Raw genomic sequence first — 9,021 nt, 5'->3', positions numbered from 1 at the left:
TCTCTGATTAACGAGCTAGTCAAGTAGCGGCATACTAATGACACTCTGTTTGTCTATGTATTCACACATGTACTAAGTTTCCGGTTAATACAATTCTAGAATGAATAATAAACATTTATCATGATATAAGGAAATATAAATAACAACTTTATTATTGCTTTTAGGGCATATTTCCTTCATATAGTAGTTATTATATATATATAATTAGATTTGTGTTGCTTAGTGCCGTAGCTAAAAAATGACAGATAGTGCCACTAAATTTCTTTCTTAGGGAGGAACAATAGAGTGACTACTATGAAAAGACAAGATGAGCAAGTTCAGCGACATTATCGGAGAGGGGTATTGAACGACATTTGGTAATAAAGGCAAAAGAAAAGCAGTAGATCACCCTTACAACCTTTTATAAGCAGAACCAATGTGATTCCTATAAATCCTCAGCCATCGGGATTTCCTATGCTTTCCTTATAACGTGTTTCTGTTTTTTACAAGATTGAAAAACATATTGGATCAATTGTGCTTATGTCAGGTTAGTTTGCATGAATTTTAATTTGTGAAACTTGACTTCCTTACCAGTTTGCTTTGTCCTACTCTGAAACTCTTACATTTTTCTAAACCTATAGATGTAATTGGTTTGGTTACTATTGTTGCCTACCTTTTACCCCCTACCGCCATTGCTGGACAACCAAGACACCACATAGGGGAGTGTTTATTTTTACTGAGATATTGGCATCATATATTTCACATGTAGTTTCATCGCACGAAATAACTCGATAATGAATTGTGGAGAAAACATGCATCTGCTACTTTTGGGGAGATTTTGTGCAGTCGTTTGATGCAAACACATTGCATGACTGGTCTAAAAAGGAAACCTATTCTGATATTGTTTGTTGGAGTAATGGTGGACCAGTACGCATATATAAATATTGACCTGTGTGTCTTCATATTTCATTTGGTCACTGAAATTTGCACAAAACACCTAAACAAAATGTCTCCAAAATGTCAGATGCACTGGCTTTCAAGAACACATTCTCAACTGCTACCATGTTAGAATTTTTCATTCTGGTCTGTTTGTTGCTTCATGCACTAGCTGATTTTGACATGTTGTAATTGGATTGAATTAGGAATGTTCCTTACGAAATTGAATTGCAGAATCCTGGACAAGGTCTCCAGAAGCAATTGAGACAACTATCAATGTCTTGGCTGGTGTAGAACCTAATGATAAGATGGTACTTTGAAAATATCTCGATGTTGCTTTCTGGTACGTACACTTTGGACTTAAACACATATTTTCAAACCCTCTGCAGAACAAGTCTTACAAGCTTAAGATCAAGATCATTGAGGTGGTTTCCACTAGCGAATGGTGACATGGATTGTAAACTTGTTGGAAGGAACTGAAGATTTTGGAACCAACAATTGGATCCTTCGGCCATGCGTCTACTACAACAATCTCTCAATCCATCCATGGTAAAATCTGAATAATATCCCCACGAAGACCAGCCACCACCATCCCCAGTGTATCTGGTTCCACACCTATCTCAGGAAGCCCACTAAGCATCAAAATCCACGCTGCTATCAAGACACCTCGTATGCCCTGAAGCGCTCAAAACTTGAGTATAGTAGTCTTCAGAACCGAAAACTAGAAAGTAGTGTTGAGGGGATGCTACCTTGACCCGAAAACCTCCTTTCTCACTTGCACATGTAGCTTGATGGAAGTACCAGATTGCTTGAAACTAAAGAACAGATTGACAAGCCAGCCATGCAAAAAAAAAAAACTCTATAAAAAACCAACCAACACCTGCATGCAACAAACAAGAAAATTCAGGGATCTGTAGAGCGTGCTAGACATGTTAAAACTCCCTACACCATCAGCTCTCTTTCAAACCCACTATTTGTTTTCCCCTCACTAAATAAACTAGATGCGCCGCGTGTTGCTGCGGAAACCTCAGGAAAATATATGCATAAATAGATGCTAGAAAAGTAAAACTATTACGAAAATATATAAAAAATGCTCTCGGGATATATTTTGAAAAAAATAAAGTATATGAAGCATGTGACAAAATATTGTATAAAAAAGAGAGATCTATTAGACTGAAGTCAAACGGGATGCTATTTTTAGCAAAAATGTGTAACATGACCTACAGTCTTGTACAGTGATACCGATGAGAAAATATAGACCATAGTTTGATTTCTATCCATCAGACGGTCTATATTGCAAGATGACAGGCACACCATCATCACCAAGTCGGTTTTTTATAAGAGTAGAGATAATCACACCTCGCTTCTTTGGATTGATTCGTATCAATTCATATACACAAGCTACCTAGAATATCATCAAGGCGCCTAAAAACAGACGGTGAGGGGGTTGTCCGGGCCATCCGTCACATCAGATCCGGCCCACTCCAGACAATTTTTTCTCTTTCTTTTTTATTATTTTTTGCGCAAATTCTGTTTCTTTATTTTGTTGTTTTCTTTCTCTCCATTTTCACCAATCATATGCATGTGATCAAATATATAGAAGGAAAAATAAGGTTTATGGTTGCGTGCACGGATAAATGAGGGTATGGAAGCGTCTGCGGACATACAGGGTCAAATTAGTCTAGTCCTATTTTAGATGCTCTTATAAATTTGACGTGTGAGCCGAATGTGCCATGAGCCGGTACAAGCAACATGCTAATGTATTTTGACATATAATTCATAAAAAGAAATAAAAACAAAACAAAAAATGAGACAAGCAAAAGGAAAGAAGGAAAAAAAAACTGAAGAGAGGAAACCAGAGCTCTATATATAAGATCAGCGTACAGATGCTCACCCCTTGCTCACCCCCACCCACCCCAACCCACCCCAGTTCACGCCCGCCGGCCAGATAAAACCCAGCGCCGCCCACTGATCGGAGCAGCCACCGTATCCCCGCCACCACCAAGCAGATGGCGAACCCGAACCCGAACCCCAACCCCAACGCCAACCCGGACGCGAACCCCAACCCCAACCCGGACGCGAACCCCAACCCCAACCCCAACCCCGACGGCGTTCCCCCCGAGGAGCCGAGGAGCCGACGATCCCCATGAAGTGCTGGAAATGCGGGAGGAGTCTCGCCCTGACGAGTGCTGACTGGGCCACCCACCTCGCCGCGTGCAAGGGCGGGAAGCGCAAGGGTCCGGATGGCGACGGGTACCACAAGAAGCCAAAGGCCCGCGGCATCAAGCACGGCAACCTGATCTGATGACAGATCAGGCAAGGTATTCATAACTCCGACCGCCGCTCTTCCCTACTGTGCGAGATCTGATTGTTTTTTGACGGCCGGTGCGAGATCGGAGCTTTTTGACGGGCACTGCGAGACTTGATTATATAATTTCGTACCGGGCGCAGCAGATCGTACTCTCGCTGCAACCAGTTCTGCTGGATTTGACGGGACTGCTCAGATCTGACAGGCCTGCATGCTAGTAGTCATAATATCCCGACATCTGAATATAGAAATCAAACTGTCAACTCCCAGTGCTGTAGATCTGATTATAGAATTCATAACCGGCGACTATCACTACTTTGGCAGTTGTGATTATAGAATTCGGAACTCGCGACTTAGCATTATACAGCAATTGGTCAATTCGTCAGGCATCAGATGAGCAAATTAGTAGTAACATCTAGACAGATCTGTAGACAAAACTTGCATTGAATAGAACTCGAGTTGCCAATTACACTTTACAAGCATGCAGCAGAGCAATATTTCCTCTGGGAGGTGGTAATATATATTTTATTTATCAAAACAGTCTGTACCCCTTTACATGCTGTAGCCGTTGCCCTCATCCGTAAGATCTTGGAAGTTATTTCCTGCAAGCACTCACTCAGAACATTTGAATCAGAGAGCTCTGAGGTGAATAAAGGGTGCTTACATACCTCTCTGAAGTAAATTGTATTAGGCTTGCTGTGCACTGTTGAATTGCCCCTGAATGTCTGCCATCTGCCATTCACCTTACTGCCTCTGCAACCAATTCATAATTTCTGCCATCTGTCATTCAGTATTTAATTGCTACAAATTATGACTCTGCATTTTGCCATCTGCCATTCATCTTACTGCATCTGCCATGCAAAGAAAAACCAAATGCTAACTTTCTCTGTTGATAGGAGGACTCGAATGGGAGAGAAGAACTGAAGAAACAAGAGGACTAAGGCATGGAATGGGCATGGAAGAGAACTGAACAAAAAAAGTCTAGGGGCATAAATATATATTGTAAACTGTTATATACTCTTCTGAACCTTACTATCTAGCTACTACGTACTGCATATTATGCTTTGTGGAATCGATCTATTGAGACAATCACGAGGATCATAGTAAAAAGAGGGTGATTCTAAAAGTTGATTTTGAGCTGTCATCTTTTTGTCTGATTCCTGCTTGTACCCTTTTTGCGGCTGACGATGAGAACGGGCAAATTTACTCTTTGATGAGTTGAAGCAGTACCTTTACTTCTAGAACACCTTGGAGCACTACTGATTAAATTAAACCCTTGCATATTGCATCAGCCAACTTCTCAATGAAGTGGTCTTGACTAATTCAGTTTTCTTACTGCACCTACACCGTCAACTATGACTGTTGCTGGTTGTAACTAGGATATGGTGTAGATTGTGACGCTCTCGTATAATTGTAGGATTCTCTATTAGATTGTAGCAACATGCATTTGTTGGAGCTGATTGATGGTCAAATGTGGGGCCATTTTACATGTCTGTCATGATATGTTGGAACGGTTTTCTTTCTTGCAGGATCTAGACATATTTTACACTAACAAATTATCCTAAATCTTCTTGATTTCTTGCATAAAGAATGAGATTTAGGCTAGGTTTAATGTCACATTTCTGGCCTTTTGCCCATTAAACATGCTTTATGCCTTATATCATTAATTCTTGAAATGAAGAATTGACTGATTTTATATCCTGATCAAGTGGTCTTCTTAATAGTAAACTTTTAGGGTGATTCCTGTTTGTACCCTTTGTTCTAGCTGACAATGAGAAAAGGTAGATTTTACCCTTAGCTAACTTGAAGCTGTACCTGACTTCTAGAATGCCTTGGGGGCCCTACTGATTAAATTAAATGCTTGTATGTTGCATCATAGTTAATTTCTCAATGAAGTGTTATGCTGTAATTCAGTTTTTTTCATGCACTTATCTATTGCAACTACCACCGTGAACTCTGAGTGTCTGTGTTGCTGGTTGTAACTAGGATATGAGCGCAGATTGCAATGCCCCATACCGCTATTCTTGAACTGAAGAATTGATTGATTTTACCTCCTGAACTGGTAATTTTAATAGTCAATTTTTTGTTTGTTTCCTGTTTGTACCCTTTCTTGTGGTTGACGATAAGAAGAGGCAGATATTACTGTCTTGAAGCTGCATCTGACTTCTAGAATACCTTGGAGCACTACTGATTAAATTAAATGATTGCATGTTGCATCACAGTCAAACTTCTCAATGAAGTGGTCTTATCTAATTCAGTTTTCTTAATGCACCTACCACCGTCAACTATGACTGTTGCTGGTTGTAACTATATAAGTGCAGATTGTAATGCTCTCGTAAAATCAAATTTGGCTTATGTAGAATTCTGTATTAGATTGTAGCAACGTGCATTTGTGGGAGCTGATTGATAGTCAAACGTGGGGACATTTTACGTGTGTCTGTCATGATATGTTGGAACAGTTTAATTTCTTGCAGGATCTAGACATGTTCTACACTAAAAAATTATCCCAAATCTTCTTGATTTTTTGCATAAAAAATGAGATTTAGCTAGGTTTTAATTTCATACTGTATTTCTGCCCCTTTGCCCTATAATAATCATTGAAACAATGGAGATGGTTAGATAGCTCTTCTGGAGACTAATGGGATGCAGTTTTTAGTTGGCAGCAAAACAGCCATCATTATCAATGGGGAGCTGCTAAATTTCTTTCTTCTGGGGTAGGCTTATTTTGACCAACTCTTGTTTGTTAGCCTCTCCCATATAGATGTACTTGTCCATGTAGGTGCGACTGTTACGGGATCGGGTGCACGCCAAGATGAACATTGTTAAGTTGAGGTTTATCAAACAGACCTGGAGAGATTTTTAAATACCACATGGTTGAGTCGGAGAGGGTATGTACTCCTAAAGAATATGGGGATCCTATGATTTTAAATATCAAAATCGTGAATATCGCGTTGGTTCTAAAATGGGTTTGGAAAATTCAGCAAGGGAGGGATATCTTTAGATGTGGTACAACTAGCATTAAAGCTTCACAATCGTGGAAGGAGGTAACCAAAGTCAAACACTTGTTGAACATAGGGACTCATTATGTGAGGAAACGGAGAGAAATTTTTGGAAGGGGGTAACAGAAGTCAAACACTTCCTGAAATTTTTTTACCACAAGTTTTGCCATTCCTTTTCTGGGAGTGAAGTGCAAAAAACTACCAAATTCGAGTCATGGGTTCTATTTAGCAACCACTTTACTCACGGCTACGAAAATCTACCAGTTTCTGGGTAGACTGATTACGGCTGATCTAAACCGGTTTCTGGCACGAGGGGCCCGCTAGTGAGATCCATGTGGCACTAAAAGTCAACAAGAACGGTTTTGAACGTGGGACCCAACGGTTCTCTTTGTGGCATTTCCTCGAGCATGTTGTGTGCAGGTACATCTTCTGGGCCCATATGTCAGCACCATTGACCGGTCAAAACTGACGCCGAGTTATTACTGACGGGACCGTCGGCGATAAAACCATATTCCTACATATTCATGTGTTTTACCTATTCCTACATATTAGAAACGTGTGAACCATAGATACCCTCAAAATTTCAATAGTCAACATTATAGCTTTTTTAATGATGTTTTACAACAACAAAATTATGTGGTTAATTCTACTCGTTGCTTGAAAAATGCATCAACAATGTACAAGCCATCATCTTGCCAGACAATATGTACGATTTTGTAATGATATAAACACTAGAATCACACAATGATATCAAACTTATTTTCATGCCACGTAGAATCACAAGACATGTTCAGTACTAATAACAAAAACTTATTTTTCCCTAATTGGATAATCATGACATGTAGTGTACAGCATATCTAATGTACATCATTTTGCCAGTTACTTGAATAACGCTTAATATGCACATGCCATCATTTTTTGCAACTATGCATACTAAGGCTCAGTTTGCAATTGCTGAACTAGGTTGTTTGAAGTAGGAAAAAGTTCGTTAAACAAATAACAAAATGAGAAAAGGCTAAATTATTACTCCCTCCGTCCATAATATATGAGCGTTTTTGACACTAGTGAACACTAGTGTCAAAAACGCTCACTAGTGTAAAAAACGCTCTTATATTATGGGACGGAGGGAGTAGTATACTAATCATCGCAACTAATTTTTCAATAATAGAAACACAAGATGCACAATCCGTTGTCTTGTGAAAAAACATATAATAAAATTTTGAGTGATAAACATGGCAATCGTACATCACGATCTACAATCTTAGACATCTAATACAAACACAACTAAATTTTCAATGATAAACATTTGAATAATAATTCTAAAATAGCCGCAAAATAACGCGGTTAGTTATTAGTTACCTGAGGAACAAAAATAAAAATAAACCATCATCTTGTCAAACAATCCTCAAAACCACATATCTCACTTGTGCTATTTTACCAACGTTCAAGTGAAATATTGATCTCCAAGACTGGGCAACCGTTGCACCTAACTGGCCTGCTCCAAACCAATATCTTGCGAGCCGAGTCGACATCCTGTGTCACGCATCTGATCTGAGTGTCCGAGCTGCATCACTTGTCATCAGCCATGGCTGAATATCCAAAGCTGCATCACTTATCTTCAGCCAAGTGCACCGCAGACCTCAGCAAATCGAACAGATCTAGGCCTCTGCCACGGGAGATCAAACAGTAGCTGTGTCGCGGGCTAGTGAGCTCTGCTGGGATGAGTAGACGAGAAAGCTAGATACAACCTTCTCGGTCCGAGGACTATATCGACCCACCGTGCCACCGCATCCACGGCGTTAGCGCAAAATTACCGCGATGAATCCCATCACCGGTAAGCATGGTTCTGCGACTTGCCATGACTCTGGCAGTGGAGACCTGCGCGGCTGTATATCCTTGCAGATCTGAGTACCCACCGGTACCTTCAGATCCGTCGTGGTCAAAGCAATAGCGGATGCTCCTCTGGTAGATCTGCAAGAATTATATTGCCGGCCTGGAATCTGCGGTGAACAGTCACCGTCGCCGGGCGGCGACGGACCGGACCTGCCGTCAGTCAGTCAGATCGACTCACCAGTTTGCCTCATCTCCCGTCAGTCAGTCAGATCGGATCACCAGTTGGCCGCTCAACACCTCGACAGAGGCCGGCCGTAGAGGTCACTTGGAATCCCACCGGATCCGCCATGGTGGAATTGAGAAGGATGACCGGCGGTCGGCGTCCCTCACTCCTCCATCCAAGCGCGGCTCAGATGCCGGGGAAACTTGACCCTGGGCAACAGGGGCAATCCCCAGCGCGCCGTCCAAGGTACGCCGGCGAGGTGGGACGTGGGGGGAGGGAGGGAGGCTGCGGAGGCGTGCAGAGGAACGAGGTGGGGATTATAGTCTAACAGAAAGAAAGAAATCTACGTTAGGAGAGGAGTAGTATGGAAAGTGGTAACTGCATGGAGAAAAATCGGGCTCGGTAGGCCTGTGCGCTGAGTCTACACGTATTTGGCTGACCCTGGAGAACCGGTCCACGTGCACTGGTTCCATCCATTATTTTTGGTGCGATCTCTGCAGCAGGACGTGACGAAGATCTTTTCGTGACCCTGCCACAAACGCGACAGTGCGTCAGCTGTACTGGGCTCATCAGAATGAGTGAAGCTCATCGTTTAGCTCCAGGCTTGCAATCCTTTTGTTTATTTAGTTATTGTCGGTACATACAAATAAATCGATAAATCTGTAGCCGGTTCTTGCTAGCCACGGGCGTCCGTCTGTAGTGAATCTGGTCCGGTTTTCACCAAGCTCTTCTCTGGTGCTACA

At 41.6% G+C, this 9,021-nt stretch overlaps 2 long non-coding RNA genes across 3 annotated transcripts; one reads left to right on the top strand and one right to left on the bottom strand.

The window, feature by feature from the left end:
• Window positions 1-2,832: 2,832 nt before the first annotated feature.
• LOC123077661 (uncharacterized) lies at window positions 2,833-4,367 on the top strand. The gene is made up of 2 exons (XR_006436754.1): window positions 2,833-3,236; window positions 4,120-4,367. It is a non-coding gene; the product is annotated as an uncharacterized lncRNA (long non-coding RNA).
• Window positions 3,650-8,675, bottom strand: LOC123077662 (uncharacterized). Of its 2 annotated transcripts, XR_006436755.1 has the most exons (3): window positions 7,582-8,675; window positions 3,892-4,074; window positions 3,650-3,825 (listed from the first exon to the last, which is right to left on the bottom strand). It is a non-coding gene; the product is annotated as an uncharacterized lncRNA (long non-coding RNA). The 2 variants fall into 2 exon arrangements; XR_006436756.1 differs by lacking the exon at window positions 3,650-3,825 and having other exon boundaries at window positions 3,891-4,074.
• Window positions 8,676-9,021: the final 346 nt, after the last annotated feature.

Source organism: Triticum aestivum, chromosome 3D (genome assembly GCF_018294505.1).
Source record: "Triticum aestivum cultivar Chinese Spring chromosome 3D, IWGSC CS RefSeq v2.1, whole genome shotgun sequence".
NCBI lineage: Eukaryota > Viridiplantae > Streptophyta > Magnoliopsida > Poales > Poaceae > Triticum > Triticum aestivum.
The sequence above is the reverse complement of the archived record's forward strand: the minus strand, read 5'-3'. Positions and strand labels throughout refer to the sequence as shown.